The sequence below is a fragment of the Myiozetetes cayanensis genome, unplaced genomic scaffold (assembly GCF_022539395.1).
Source record: "Myiozetetes cayanensis isolate MyiCay16 unplaced genomic scaffold, myiCay2020 scf18, whole genome shotgun sequence".
Classification (NCBI taxonomy): Eukaryota; Metazoa; Chordata; class Aves; order Passeriformes; family Tyrannidae; genus Myiozetetes; species Myiozetetes cayanensis.
The window spans coordinates 4,059,215-4,075,663 of record NW_026087389.1 but is presented as its reverse complement, the minus strand read 5'-3'; the positions used below and the strand labels follow the sequence as shown (position 1 = coordinate 4,075,663).

Here is a 16,449-nt window from a genome sequence, read left to right as displayed (position 1 = left end):
CAGTAACATATTTAACAGTGTTCAATTTGCATTCAGTAGAGCTTCGGAAGCAAAATTTTCCCAATAAATATATCTTTTCCAATTATTGGAATAAAAATTAAATGGATACGGATGACAGCAATAAAACAAAGCGTAAGAATAACTGCGTGACATTTTTCCAATTAAAAAGGGGTTCAAAAATCCCCCTCCCCCAAAAAAGGAAATGGTCTCATTGCTCATATTATTGATTTAAGCTGTTGTTGGCTTTTAAACGTAGCACTTTTGATTTCTAAGATCTTTACAGACAATTAGTAATGTCACAACTGCATGCTCCTGTTCCATTGGTGGAAGTGCCCCAGGAGCAGGAAATGCTGTGCCCTTCCACAGACATTTCCTCCCAACACTGGGATCAACTAACCCTTAATAAGTCAGAGGATTAAATTAAACACTTGTATTACAACTACTGTAGATAAACAGAGGGACTGTGAAAACTAACGAAAAGGGTATGATGGGAGAAGAAAGTAGACTCAAAAGATGCCTTTTTTTTTTTTTTTCCTAAGGGGGATAACAATTCTACTCTTTAAAAAAAAATAGAAAGAGGTCATCATATTACAACAAAAATCTATTTTGAAAAGCTGTATTATAAACTATGGATATTAATGGTTTGCAATGGAAATGACGTCAGAGTCTTAGTTACAAACGTCCAAATGTTTGTGCTACCCTACTAAAAAAAAAAATAAACAGTGAGCTCAGAGTCAAAAATGACCCTTTTGAGCAATTAAGGATTATTACGCAAAACACACTGAAAAGTGTACGGCCAGCAGAGGTGGGAGAGCCACAGCTTAAAATTCACAGGTTGCACTGGAGAAACACCGAGCAGTTAAACATCTCAGAGGTGGTATCTGAAGTTCCTGCCATTCACTGCAGTGAAAAATGCTTTCATATGTTGCAAGGAGAAATACGGGCAGGACAAAAAACTAACCTTTTTTCCTTTTTTTTTTTAATGCCCTGGTTTTAGCCTGAGCTACCAAATAAAAAGGGTTTCCTCCTACAATGCTTGCTCATGGATCACTGATGGCACAAGAACAGGCTCCAACTTTCTGAACACAGTTTTTACAGCAGCCTTTCCCAAAAGGCTCAGGTTGACAAGTCCAACCAGCTTCAACAGCACTACCCAATCCCTGCAACAAGAACAAAATCCCTCACAGACATACCAGTGCCTTGCCTGGGCTGTCTGGTCTCCCTCTTGGGATTGCACACAGCTCAAGTTTCCTCATACAGAGAAGAGTGAGGAGGGAGGAATTCAACACCTGCTTGTGGCACGGATGCTGCAGCCCTGAGCTCCGTGATGGCACTTGCCAGTCTAACCATTTTAGCACAGAACTTAACAGATGAGGGAGAGGCTGGACCTCCTCTGATAACAGCTTAGCTTAATAGACCCCACAGCACTTTTTAACAATAGGTAAATATCAGTGCATCCTTTTTGGTTGCTTAATCTGCAGTCACAGCCTTTACACATTGGACCCTTTTCAATATGTTAACCTGTGTTTGATCTGTGGGTGTAGATCAGGCTAATCCAGAGGTGCACAAACCTCTCAGCCTTGTGCTGCATGTTCTTCACGGACTCCAAACGGGAATGCAAGTTGAGTAATACAAATGAGCACTTGTATTTCACTGAAGATCACAGCAAGCATCTACAGAAGGTAATGGGAGAAATGCTGCAGGATTATGCAAAATACTGGCCAAATCTTTCTCCCTTTTGCAGTCTTCATGAAGACTAGAAGGATGGGGTCCAAAAGCATCGGATAAGAGGATCAAAACCTGCTACTGACTATCTTGAAGTGGAGAAACGTATTTTTCTAACCAACCCACTTGAAGATGTATAAACTATTAAGGAATATTAAGAAAAAGAAAAAGAAGAACAGCTAAATGGGCCAAAAGCAAACAAAAGAAACATGTTCTCTGAGATTGCTAATGCTGGCAGACAATAGCACAGAAAGAACTCCTCTGACAGATCTTTGAAGTCTTCAATACAGCAAGCAGTGGGCCATGTTAATGAGATTTGCTCAGATACTTCTTAAACTATTCCAAAACCTCTTAATCTATTTTCTGTATCTTCTTGAGCCGCTTGTTTAAGAAAAGCCACAGCTTCACCCATCTCTGGACTAAACTTGTCATTCAAATAGGTGAGGTCTTCAAGCACTTTGTGTTTCCAAAGATCCACACACAACTTTTTTAGGGTTTGGAAAACATGCAGGTAATGTTGTAATTTTTGTTACTAGAGATTACAGAAACACTCTGTATCAAACTTTACCTTTCAACCTTATGAAGAATAACTTTGAGTAACTCGAGGTCTTAATAAGTAGAACAATATTACAACCTCTCCCAACAGTCCAAAAATAACTAAATCCAGTCCTGGTTGTGGCCTGATTGCTCCAGCAACAACCACCCCATCAGCAGGTGAGCAGCAGGCATCAATGGGAAAGGCAAACAGGAGTCAGGATGTCACCAGCAAATCTTCTGGAAGTCACCAGAGTTCTGGGGAGAAACTGCACATGCTGATGAGCCCTGCCTAAACAGAAATGTCTCTGAAAAAGTTTGTTTCAAGGCTTAGACTTTTGCCTGCAATGGCCAGCAAAGAGGTGGCACAGCAACATGGCAATGTGATTTTGAGAACCATTTCTCTTCCTGATGAAACAAAGTTGGGAAAAAGTAATTCTTTTTTTGTCCACTTTGTTTTTCACATAGACCAGCTACACAATCCATTTTTCATATTTAGCCAAGGAAAAAAAAGTCCTTCTGACCTTTCTCCTGGCTTGAAGGCAAGGGAGGAGAAAATAAACCTATATAAGAAAGTTAGAGTTCAAACCCACAGATTTATCTGTTGATCATCTCATTCAACTCTGAGTTACAGCAGGTTTTTATCAATATTTAATCAGTATTTAACTCTGACAAGCATTAAGATTTGAAATTTTAAACTAAGTGAAACTTTGCTAAATCCTTTGTGTTGATTTTTTCACCGTTAAAGGTTTTCTAAAGGATTCTATCTTTGCTATCTTAAAAGTCTACATGTGCCTTTTGTTATCAATAATGTACAAGTTTAGTAGCATGTTTTGTACTTTTCAGTTTTTCAGCATGCAAGCTATCCCTGATTTACAATGCTCACTGAACACTGTTTGATTATTGAAAATGCTTTTACATACATTTAAACAAATGACTTCTGGAAAACTAACACTATTGTCCCTAATTCTGTAAAAATGCATTTCCCCTCCCTTCTCCCCAAATCAAACATTTCAAATTCTTCCTTTGAGGAAAAACTGGCATATAACTAGGCATAATGCCTAACAGTGCTAAATAAAGGAGAATGTAAACATCTTAATTCTGGAGGTTTAACCATCAAAGCCCCTTGCTGGATCTGTTCTGTTATTTGTGCCTCTGTTCAGAGCTCCTTGGAGGGGAAAAAAAAAAAAAAAAAAGAAAAGAAAGCAAACAAAACACGCAGAATAAAAATCTATTTTACCAGCTCTGTGCTGTATCCCACCCCACATGCCCGAGGCCAGGCTCACACGCAGCGCAGGGACGCCCGGGGCCACGCGGCTGCTCCTCGAGGAGTAGAGTCCTGCTCTGAAACTGCACTGAGCGGCTTAACCGCTAACTCAGAAGATGGGATTTCACCTGAAATTAAGCTATCAAGCAATTGAGCTCAAACTCAATCAACCAAACCCTTAACCTTCCCTGTTTCAGTGGCACTGCTCTAATTAGGACTCTATCACTATTTCCATTACTATCTCCTATTCTCATGGTTTATTATCTCAGCAGTTTCAATTCTCACCCAGTTTAAATTTGACATCCAGTTTCTTGGACCACATATCATTCATTATGGTTTTATTTTATGAAATATGTTGCAAAATTACTGCAGCAAATAGGTTTTCGTGGAAAACTGCACCCCTCACTGCAGTAGAAGAGGGACAGAGCCAAGCCTTCTCTGAGGAACAAGTCCTGACATTAAAGGACACATTGAACAATTTGTTTTCCATCAAGTTTTGGATTTTGTTGTGTAGTTTGAAAACATGTCCTTGAACACACACACACTTACATACAGCACAACTGACCCAACTGTTCTCCAGTCCTCACTGTCTTCCCACTTAGCCTGGATCAGCTTCTAGGAAACAGAGTTTGGCTGAACTCTACTTACCAGCTCTGCTCAGGGGGGAGGATCAATAACCTACAATATGGAGGAGGTCAGACTGAAAAATCTAATGGTCTTTTCCAGTGATAAGTTGTGTGAATCACCCAAACTGCTCACTGCTGAAGGATGTGTGACAGAGGGTATGTGTGGTATGACTGGTGTAGTAGTATGAGTGATAGCAGTAGTACAAAATATATCTGCTTCTAAAGACATACAAACTTTAGCTGAGTCTAAAGGTAGTGTCCTGCATTCATCACCACCAAAATTCCTAATTTTCCTGGGTCACATAGCATCGGGGCCAACCGTGAACTAGGAACAAGAATGCCATTAATTCTGAGGCCCCCAATGCACCTAGCACTTCAGATTTTTCCCTTCTTCACAAAAACTCAAAGGAGAAACACCACTGTAGGGCAAGGAACCGCTATCTCCTTAAACTGCAGGATCTGCTTCTTCTTCAATAGCTGGAATGCATCTAATACCTCATAGGTTCCACCATAAAAAAAAACAAAACAGTAATATTCAAATCTTGAAGATAGGCATATATCATATAGCTGACATACACCATTGGCATGGCCAAGAATTGCAATATTCAGTTAAACTTCATGAATTTCATCCTAACTAAATAGATATTTTTGGCAACAAAGAACTGAAAAAAAAACCCCACATCGTCCTCGGATCTATTTTAATTTAAACCAGAAGAGAACAGGGACATTTTTTTCCCCCCTTCAAGTACATTTTAATAAAATTAAAAAATAAAAATAGCTCTAATTCACTCCGATGCATTTAGTCATCTGTAAAATTCTAAGTTTAAAATGAAATCACCATTTTATATTCAAACAAGGTCAAGAGAACAGCACTAACGAGCACTGACATCACAGCGAACAGCAGCCACTGCTCAACGCTTACATCAGTGTTGCTTGTTGCTATGGTGCTTAACCGACTATTAATTTCTGAAAGAAGGTGATTATAAAGCAGCCATATGAACCTCAGTCAGATGACACCCTTCAGCACCAAACACTGATCTGCGTTACTCTTCTCTTCTGCAAGTTAATTTTGTGAATCACCACTTTTGTGATGTTAATATTCCCTTCCAACTTGAAACTTTGGACAAGAAGAGAGGCAAGGAGTTAATTTAGAAGCAAGGGACTTTCACGTTTCTTTAAATAAAAAATCATTTTGCGGAGAATGATATTTCTTTCCTTTTTGCTGTGCTCTCAAAGACTAAAAAGCATGTGTTTTAATTTCTGCAGAGATAATAAGCAATCAAATTAACAGCTAAATTCTGCTCTCCTGCTCTGCTCGACGCGCTGCTGTAAATCCAGGAGTGTCTCAGCCTGGGACAAAGTAGCAGTGAAGCTGATTTAACCATTCCCTAAGGATTTGTTGGGGTCCTTGCTGTGGGGTTGTGCTGCTGCAGCTCCCAGCCCAGCACCCATGGATGCTGGGCTATGGAGCTGGCCACGTGGCCACCAAGACCAGCCACAGCAGGGTCTTCCCATTTGCACACAGGCCCTGCCCTGCTACCAAACAGCCTTCTTGGAACGTGGCTCAAAGCCAAAATGTCCATCTTTGTGGCCTTGCTCCTAAAATATAACTGGATACCTAAACTGCTGGCTTCCCAGGCAAAGCATGGGTTTAAGGCATAGCAGTGGCTCCCAAAGCTCCAAGTCAAATGCTGCAAACATTATCCAGGTTGCCAGATGAGCTTTTACTTGTGCAACTAAGGCACAGTCCTGGTGTTTTTAGGATCAGATCCTTCCTTCATACGTACTTCAGAAACTGTGTGCAAAAGAGTATTTGTATTTACCTTCTTCAGTTGCTCCTGTAAAGCAATCTTCAGTTACAGCCACCCAAAAAGGTCACTCTTCTTACCCTGCAGAGAAAGAAGGTAACACACGTGACTCTGGGTCAGTGTCAGCAACAACACCCGAAGCATTTTCATTGGCAGCACATTTGCAAGTACAAACATAAATAAAGCAACAAATGAATCTAATCGTGTTTAATGGTGAATGACTTTCAGAGAGACTTAATAAAAACAATCAAGTCACAGGACTGGTGCTGATCAGTACCAGCTAGTGTGAGGCTCTTGAGCACGAACAACTTAGTCTTTGGGAAGAAACAAAAGCAGGAAAAAAAGAACCATGAAGATGAGACATCTTTGTTCTCTAGCATAAACTTTCTTAATCTTGATGTCTATCAATCTATTTTCAGTTTGAATAATAGATGAGTTCAGTTTTTTGTTTCAGAAATCTGACTATTGTCTGAATGGGTCCTCCTTAACTTAAGGCATTTTAAGACCATTTGTAACCACTGCTATTTTAGCTTCTGGATCCTTTCTTTTTTCACATCCTTTTCCATAGAGACACAGTCCTAGATGAGATTTTAAAACTAGCTGCATCTTCCTGATTCAAAAAGTTGTTTACTCTCTTGGGATATCTTCTCATTAAGCATTACCAAGAGCACACCAAGCATGCCAAGGTGGCAAGAGCAGTGGGTATTAAAAAGAGAAATAATTAAAGTGTATCTTTATAAAAAGTAGGAGGGAGAAAACAGCACGTGTAGGTTTTTTTTACCCTGTATATTACTGCATCTTGTGTACTCTCTCTTATGCAAAAGAGTATGTAATCTTTTAAGAAACATGACAATCTGCCACTTTCTGTTCATGTAATTGGGATCAACATATGGTACAAGAGAAAAGAAAAACATTTGTTTATTAATTTAGATCAAGTTACTAACTCAAACCACTAACAGCATTCAGAATTAATTCCACCTCAATTGACCAAATACTTTAACAGAGTAAAATTATATCATAATTTCACTGAGATGCTGATCTGCTGCTGCAGGGGTGCAAAGTAATATGTAATACAGACAGAAAGAAATATGTGATAATTTGGTGACACAGATGACATCATACGAAACGGAAAGTCGGTGACATGTGGATGTGTAAGACACAGCTACGTGAAACTCCATTTCACGAAATTCACACAGTGATGTGGAGTTTTGGGGGTGTTTGTGAAACTCACCAAATGGTAAGTTGCACTATTTGCATCACTAGGTGAAGCTTTTTACTGAAGCAGTAAAATACCAACCTCTGGGAAAAATCAGAATCTTCACTAAGTTGCTTCAAGAGAATATGAACTCATTCGCCATTTATTTTGGAAGGAAAAATGTTTTCACAATGAGAATGAGGCATTATTTCTTTACCATTGAAACCTGATTATTTTTAGCCAGAAGAAAAAAGGTTACCTTGAGATGAGATGAATAGCGGTTTTATCTGTTGCTCACTGGCATTTTATTTTTATTTTTTATGCTTTGATTGAAAAGCTTTTCACAATTCTTGTAGCGCAGTAGCAGAACATCAGGGCCCCAAATTTGTACGTGTTTGCTGTATCTGAAGCCCTACATGCTTTGCTGAGGTAGACATATAAGACATTCCTTATTCTGCACTGTAAAGGACATAACACTACTCCATCATAATAGGTCAGGGCTCACCTTCCTGAGAGTATGTAAAACAATACATCTTTTATGTAAAATACATGACCTTTGACATGTGATGTGCTCTTAGATTAGCAACAATAAAGGCTTTTATCCTGCTTTGCTGCAGGGGTTATCGTGGGTTTGACACTTTAAACCTCTTTTCGTATTTATCTGTTTTATAAATTTTCTGGGTATTTGGCAGTCAGATCCTTATTTTGGCAGTATTTTGGCAAGCAGACTTCATTTCTACCCTAAGTCTTCACGATAGCAAACGAACCATCTTAAAACGTACTTTTTAAGGAAACTGCTGAAAATTACACGTTTGCATGAAATGTGCATTCAGTATCTCTTTGGGCAGTGCTGAAAAAGGCCGGTAAACATTTTCTAAACACATTTGTGACACGTGAACCAAACGCGCTCCAAGGAAACCCGGTAACACCAGCCCAGCCATCGGCTGGTAGGAGACCAGCGGGGTCTGCTGAGGGCAACACGCACAGAGCACTGAGGAGGACTCGGCTCTCCTCACAAATTACTGCCTGATTAAAAGCCAGACTGCTTTCGTTTCTGGTTATCTAACTCTGGCTATATGCTACCTGGTTTTCAAAAATTTGGATAATGTACCATTGAAGTTAAAATGAGCAGCAGAGACAGCTGTTCCCACCTGTGAAAATTTCTCATTAATAGTCTAAAAGTTGAGTATCTCAAAACGTAGAAACACAAATACAGACTTTCCTCCTGAAAATGTTTATACGGGTGAGCGAATTGATGTAGGCAACACACATTCCTTCCATCATGCTGTCTTTAAGATAAACACAAAGTACCATCAACACTGTAAGTGTGTGTGTGGAGCAAACAAAGAAAAAATCCCATCCTACCAAAGCAAGACACTTCGCTACACTCATATTTTCCCCCCAAGGAGATGATTAAAATAGAAAAACCAAACCACAAACAAAAATCCACTTTGCAGGCGAGGAGCAGTGGGTCCTGCTGTCTCACGAGGAGAGGGGACGTTTCCAAGCCCTCAAAGCCATCCTCAAGGCTCAACTGGTATCCCACACAGGGAAAGGTCCATGCAAATCTACCTGCCCTGCACAGATTTTACCAGATATTCCTGAAAACGTGAGACTTGTTCACCACGTGCCTCAGTTTACCCACCATCAAGACGGGTCCATACTTCAGCAACGTATTTTGAAATCCTTGGATATGAAGATACTTTCTAAAATAGCGTTTTTGGCAGGATTTTGGAAAGGCAACAATAATCTTAGAAAGATCATCACCTGGGTCAGTTCCATAAACTCTTCAACAGAAAGCCCCACTGGTCCTCCCTCTTTACCCAGTACCAAGGGACCAGAAAAAGATCAGAGGCTTTGCCATTATACCTGCTGTCAGATTGCACCCTGTAACTCTTTTGATTCCAGAACACTTATTCCATTTAGTGATCTCCTTCAGGGCAGGGAGGTCATTTCAGGGAGGCTGCAGGATGGAGCCCTAACTCAAACTGATCACTGCAAAGCCAAATTTAACTAATAATATAGAGAATACACAGAAATAGAGAGCACTGCAGAATGAAAGTCTACTTAGAACAGTAACATTTTTACTAATATCTAAATGAGAAGAGCCTTGGGTATAGCCAAAAATAGATTGACAAGGACCTTGATCCCACACAAACTAGCTATGAGTAATTTTACACAGGAAAGTAGAACACCAGTTGAGTTGCTCCCCTGGTCAAAATGATGCATGTACATTTTTTTTTTTTGCCAGTGTCCCAGCCCTGAGAAGTCTACAATTCATTATAGGAAACCTAAACTAGCAAAGGAATCTCAACTTCCCTACCTAGAAAGCACATTTTTATTTTAAAAAAAATTATATATATATATATATAAACTGTACACACCTGATAGCACAAGAAAAAATGTTTTAGAAATAAGATTTTGATTCATTTTTCTTATAGAAGACCAGCTGAAATATATTTAATGTGTCTGATTAAAATATTTACTAAAAAGCTTCCTGGAAGCTTTAAAATACCAAAACCTGATCCTCAAAATAAGCACTTCTGTGCAGTAATTGCTTCTAAATAAAGTGAACCGTAACCACCTAATACAGCTGTTTCTTCCTTTCAAAACTCCCTGAGTCACATTCAACTGCACACAGGCTGAAATATGAAATATGTCCTACTCTTCTCGTAATCATTATTTTTTTGTCCAGTGAGAGAAAAGACACAGTCTGTGATTCTGTCAACTGGATGTTTGTACAAAAAAAAAAAAATGCTTTTCATTTGGTATTTTGCTAATTCTGAAAACACAGGATGTACACTGATCGTGAAAAGCAACATCTGGTTCAAGGCAGGCTCGTGGCCCAATCCTGCACACAGGTTACTCTTCTCACATAGTGCTCTTGGTGGGGTTACTTGCAGTTAACACACACACAAATCATGTGTAGAATTGCTTTGAGGGTGGTCAGCAGTTGTTTTATTGTACCTATTTTAAAGAGCTCTTAAGCAACAAAAAAAAAAATACATTAAATTAAATATTTTAAATAATCTGAGGGAGAAATAATTTTTTCTGACCACTGTCAAGGTGGCCACTTTTTATCGTACAGCATATATTAAATCTCAGGAGGCAATGGTACGGGAGATTTTCTACACCAGGAGTCATTATCACCTCCTCCAAAAGTGAAATGCAGGTGAACAGTAAAACTGTGAGAGACTGAGTGCACTTCTTCCACCTCGCTTTGAAGAGGGGGAAATGGATTTGGTACAGGCCAAAATACAGGGATATCAATGCTTGCTACCTTGCTGCTTCTCGGTGGAAGGAGGGAGCAAATCATACTGTATTTTTCATTTTCAGTCATTAGCAGGCTGTTCAGAATCCTCTGGCTGGTGCTTATTATTTATTCTAAACAGGAGTAAAATAAAATAAAAATAAATAACAGCACGAGGACAAAGCTATGCACAGCACATTTGCTCTTTCAAAATAATATTACCTTTCAAGTCCACCGTAACCTTGGAAAAGAATAACTCGGCGTAAGCCAATGCTACGAAACTAATCACGATCCTTTCCTCCCCCGCTTTTTAAACAGCTCTTACAGGGAATACGGGTGCAGTTCGCAGACAAGTTACGAACAGCTCGCTTCCAACACGGAATCTGGACTGAGATCGCCAAGTCTTGCATCTTTTAATGACGGACCGGCCGTTCGCCTCACGCGAATCACTCTGTGCGACAGAGCTGGCCCTCACTGAATCCATCCCAGGTGAAGGTGAGGAAGCAGCCAGGCTGTCAGGTGAGGAGAGGCCATCCCTGAGCCAGACCCCAATCCCCTGAGCCAGAGGTCATCATCTCCCTATCCAGATCCCATCTCCCCGAGCCAGGGGCTATCACGTCCCTCTGCCAGATGCCACCTCCCTGAGCCAGGGGCCACCATCTCCCGCAGCCAGAGCCAGCCATCAAACGCTGCCGCCTGGCTCGTATCGCCAGATCTTCCCCGCTTCTTAAAATAACTCCCCGTGCCTCAGTGCCAGCCTTAACCATTTTATGCCTGCGTTACAACTCTCCTCCCAAAACTTGACCTCTCCTAGTGGAAGTAACGAGAGGAATTCCCATTCCCGAGCGGGGCTCCCGGGCTGGCTGCAGGCACCGCTGCCACCCACCAGCCCCGGCCCCACCGCTGCCCGGCTGGGACCCACGGCCGGGTTCCTCGGGGAAGGCTGGCGGTTCTCCACAACCTCCCAGCACCACTTTGCACACACACAGACGCACAGAGACACTCATTTCCCCCTCCTCTGCCGTGACCCCGGCGCTGCTTGGGGGCTCTCCCCCTACACAGTCCCCCCCCTCCGCCCCCGGGCCCGTCCCTTACCTGGCAGGCGAGTGACACTCCTGGTCGTGGTCATGTGAAAATATTTTCGAGGTATCCTTTAACAGCCTTTAAATATTGAAGCCTAAAAACAATATTTGCTGTTTTACCTTTTGAAGCTTTAACAAAAGCTTTGTTTTAGCATTTACCTCGATGTGCAATAAGAGTTAATAATCAAATCCGTCCCAACCCCCACAAATGTTAAACAAAAAGATAAAAGAAATGCAAATAGCTATTGTCATGGAAAGTTAAAGTACCTGTCTGTATTTTTAAGTGAAAACTATTATCTCTATCAATCAAAATTTAAGAATACAATAGCACTAATCACACGAGGTGCTTTGACTGAGGTACTTTTCCTCATAAAAAGTTTTTTTTTTTTTAACTGGTGCATAAAAGTAATACACTTACAATTAGACACGGTATTTGTAATTTTGTTATTAAAAAACCTCAGCAGTCTTATTGTTAATAAATGCCTCTGAGTCTGTAGGCTGATTCGTACCCAAGAAGACCAAAGTCCCTACATATTTTAATAAGGTTGATGAAATTTTATTCAGATTCTCACACTTTCCAACATGTGGTGGAACAGCACACTCTTCTGTTTGAGAGGAGTTACTCAAACGAAGGAAATAGTTAATTGGGAACCAAAACTACTACTTCTGGCCTCACCGCACATTTTTCCACATTTCTCCAAGCGCTGTCTGTGCTACAACCCTCAGCCTCCAAGACGTGCCCTTTGTCGTCTTTTCTTTAATTTTTGATGCCAATTCCGTCTCGTCAGACCCTGACGCTCCCCTAACCCAGCACACATTACGTATACACTGTATACATTGTGCAGGCACACCGCACGGATTCTCTCCAAAGTCATTTTTAAAACTAATTTGTCCAGACGGAATCAGTAACCGAGCTGCGCAGTTAATAAGTGCAGGAGCGAGCGACAGTAATTATGCCTGTACTAAAAGAAAAGAGCCCGAGATTAAAATACCTATAAGTAAATAGTTGAGGCAGGATGCCATTATGCAAACTCCGCTCTCGGGGAGGGATGTCTCCCACACTGAGGAGCAATAGGACTGTCATTTTTTCCCCCTGCAATATCAGGTTTCCTACTCCACAGCCTCTGGTACTCTGCATCATGGCTAACATCTCTAGTGTGCTATTAATATCAATGAAGAGACGATTCAATTTCCACATAAGAAAAACCTCCCTATTACAGCGCAGACATTCGAGTGAGGACCCTTGCGAAGGAAACAATAAAGACCAGAGGGTTGCCTTTTTCCCCCCACCTCCTTCTTTTTTTTTTTTTTTTTTTTCTGCTGCTTTTGCAGTTGCTCACTGTTTGAAAGCTTTTAGCTAACAATGGAAGCATTATCTTCAGGACAGTTACAAAACAGGATTTGTTAGTACAAAGAATAATAACACCGAACTCGTTCCCCCCCACTTCCCCGCCCCGCAAATACCTGCCTATTGCAATATGGCATTTAGTACTTGATTCTAAAGTATATTCCAGAAACACCTGTGTTCTCAATCTAATTCCCTGCAACAAACTCTCCCAGCGGACCATGTTTGCTGAAGGAGGTTTGGACAGTTACAAACAAACAAACAAACATTTTGCACATTTACAAAATGGAAGAGAAACAAAAGTATCTTATTCTACCGAGTGCAAACTTACCCATGAATGAGGAAGAAAAAGGCTTAGAGCTGTACAGTAATTCCCAACCAACTGCAGAAAGTTGAGAGTTTGAAAACACTAAAGCACTTTTGACTATCCAGCCTTTCTGTGCTTCAACACTGGCTGCAGTGTAAGGAAGGACTGAAGGTATGTGGTCTAAACACAACAAAAGCCACTGCCTTACTCTAGATTAAATATGCAGGAAGAGGCCCCTTTGCATAAACACAAACACTCAGCAAATGAGTAACTGGCTCAAATCAGACGCCTGCTGTGCATTCTACCTGTCCTGATCTCTGACAAGCTACACAGCTTGTTTAAGGGAATAGGAGCTGCAAAATCAGATCAAATCACAGCGCTAAATGCTTTGCTCCTCTAATAGTAAATAACAACAGCACCAACAACTCCACGCCAAACGTTCATTTCTAATCTAAGCACTGCTCTGGCACAGAGCTGAATCGTGTGCTGTGCCCACTTTGGCTCAGTCACCCATCTCGCCAAAGCAGAAGAAACACAACCAAACACCACCTGTAAAATTAATTTTCATTAACTGTACTGAAATCCAGTACATTCCTGACCAGGTCTTTTCTTAACAAGGATTTAAAATTAATAGAGAGACTTCTGGTTGACAGATTAAACCTGCATTTGCTTGTGCTGTCCCTGTTTTGTTTACTATATAAAAAGACATTCCACACACAGACCTGTTTTAGCTGTTATGAATCACCGCATAATGCACACCTATTTACTACTTTATTTGGGGAAAAGGAAGAAATTTCTGAAGTGTTCCTTAAAAACATTATTTTCAAAAGATTACTCTCATAAAATGACCCCTCCAAACTATATTTACTTCAAAAACAACTAAATTAGAGACTGTGATAACCACCAAGCACATCTATGCATTTATTATTATAATCAAATATACATAATTATATACTGTGATTTACTCTTGCTTCTAGAGAAATAAATTATTTTTTCAGTCTCATTTATCCTTCCAGTCCAGAAATAGAATGAAGCAGCACGATTTTAAAGCAATTGGAATTCACCAGTGTCCCTTCCTAACTTAAGGAGTCAAATCACATTGACCTTTTATTGTAAGTCCCAGCTACATGTTGGTTTTGGTAATTTAATTATTTTTTAATAACTTGCAGTATTAAATGATTGCCACTGAAACACAAATAAGATTACAGTCCTCTGCTTTACTCTCTCGTGCTCCAGACTACAGCGTAACATGGCTGCGTCCGGCCCCAAAATTTCATTCTGAAGAAGCACTTACACGCAGATAGACACAGGAAGATTCAGCCTTAAAAGATGCAACACACATTTACTGGATTCTCAAACACGTGTCACACATTATTTCAAAGGATACTGGATATAACTCACAGTTTTAATGGGGATCTGATCTAGGCGTGTTCAGTTCCACTGAGTACTCGTGCAGTATGGAGGGAGTTTTTACTTTTCCTTGGATAAACTCACCAGGTTAAAGCACAAAAACACTGATAACGTGAGCTAGTCAAGTCTAACAGGGTAAAAATCCTCCACGAGAGAATCCGGCAGGAAATTGTAGAGCTCCTGTATCGTTCACCATTTTTGCATTGAAATGACCTTCCAAATAAGGTGTCAGATAATACAGTTCACATAGACGATAGTGATCTAACCTTGATGCAAATAAACCATAGAACAAAATTTAATCAGTATATCACTGTGTAAAAGCCTTTGTCCATCCCAGTGGAGCTTCTAATGACTGTTTTGGCAGTTCTGGCTGGTAGTTATGCCTCCCTGCTCATATATATCTCATACTGGTTGAGCAAGCTAATGGAACTGCTGTTAGTGGAATCCAATATTAATACTCTGCATCATGCAAAACTGGATGCAACAGAATATATTACACAATTACAGGTGGTATCTAATTCCACAGGTATTAGATACTGGTCTCTAAATTAGTATTTTAATAGAGAATGTGTTATAAATACTACATTTCAGGTATGATATCTATGAACTCTGGATCTGCCAGTCTTCCTGCTGCAAGCCTACTCTACACTCACACAGCACAGACACAGGACCCTGACAAAAATTGGCAGGCAAGCCTTAGATGCTGAGTGACACATACTGATGCACAGAGTCAAAGATGTCATCTTCATACAAGCTCCACTAGTTATGAGCCTGAGAGAAAAATGAAACAAAAAACCCCCAAAATAAAACAAAACAAAAAAAAAAAGGGGGGGGAGAGCAGAGCAAGACCTCCACAAAATAAACAGGGTGTACGGTTTCAAAGGCTACAGACACAGACATTTCATTGTTCAAGCCAATTATCAGTGGAAAATAATAACAACAGATGGATTCAGAGTCACTGACTTTTCATATGCACTTCATCTCTGCACAACAGATGATGAAATGCGAGAGCTATCTCAGAAAGGCAAAACATCTTTCAGTAAAAGAACTCTATACTCCAGATGGGGACCTTCTAAGGCAGCTGATTATCTTCTTATAATGTTGTAAGATAGACTTACTAAAACATTTCCAGAACTGATCAGATCGGATGAGCACAATGGCATCATTATGAGGAGTAAGTTGCTCCATTCTCAGACTTGCAACTAAACTACTCAGAGATTTCAGCGGGGTCAGAGCTGCCCATCCCCACCTTTACAGCAAGCAGTGATTCTAAAAAATGGGTCCAAAGCTGCTGTTCACAATCTGAGCAGAACATGGGGATCACCTTTGCCTGGAGAGGGGATGCAGATGTGGGCCCACTGAGTCAGTGACAGCGTGAATGGCTCCCCAGTAACAAGTCCCACCACTGTGAGCAAGGTGAGCCCCCTCACGTTCTGCAAGCACCCATTTCACATGGGGACACGAGCAGAGACCAAAAAAAAGTTTGCAAGCATGACTGTTTCCACTATGATTGCCAGATGTAGAGGGAACTCATCTTCCAGGAGCCTACACGAATGTAAGCTGGGAGTAACCGAGTCAATGGAGTTATACCCGCAAAAAACGGTGCAAGGCACAAATAAAGCAAATTCTTTCTCACAAGGCCTTTACAAAACCCCATCTTTTTATGGGAAATAAAAAATTGCTTTCAAAGGGAAATAACAAACACATGTAAATTTTGGTGGTTCTGGTGATAAGCAGTTCCAACAAATGTCACAAACACCTACCTAGCACAACCTTCTCCCACTCAACCTGAATACCACAAGGTATGTGTTTTTGATCACATGAATCAGGTATACCACAGTCTCAAAACTTAAAATGTAGTGGAAAAATTAGCTCATTAATCTTTAAGACAACATTTCTT

At 40.5% G+C, this 16,449-nt stretch overlaps 1 protein-coding gene across 1 annotated transcript in view; it reads right to left on the bottom strand.

Annotated features, from left to right (window-relative positions):
* The window catches only part of FOXP1 (forkhead box P1), a 338,282-nt gene that overhangs the window by 215,949 nt on the left and 105,884 nt on the right, over positions 1 to 16,449 (bottom strand). The window contains exon 2 of the mRNA XM_050313031.1: positions 5,976 to 6,041. The gene's annotated coding sequence lies outside the window, so the exon portion shown is untranslated. The remainder of the gene's footprint in view (positions 1 to 5,975; positions 6,042 to 16,449) is intronic.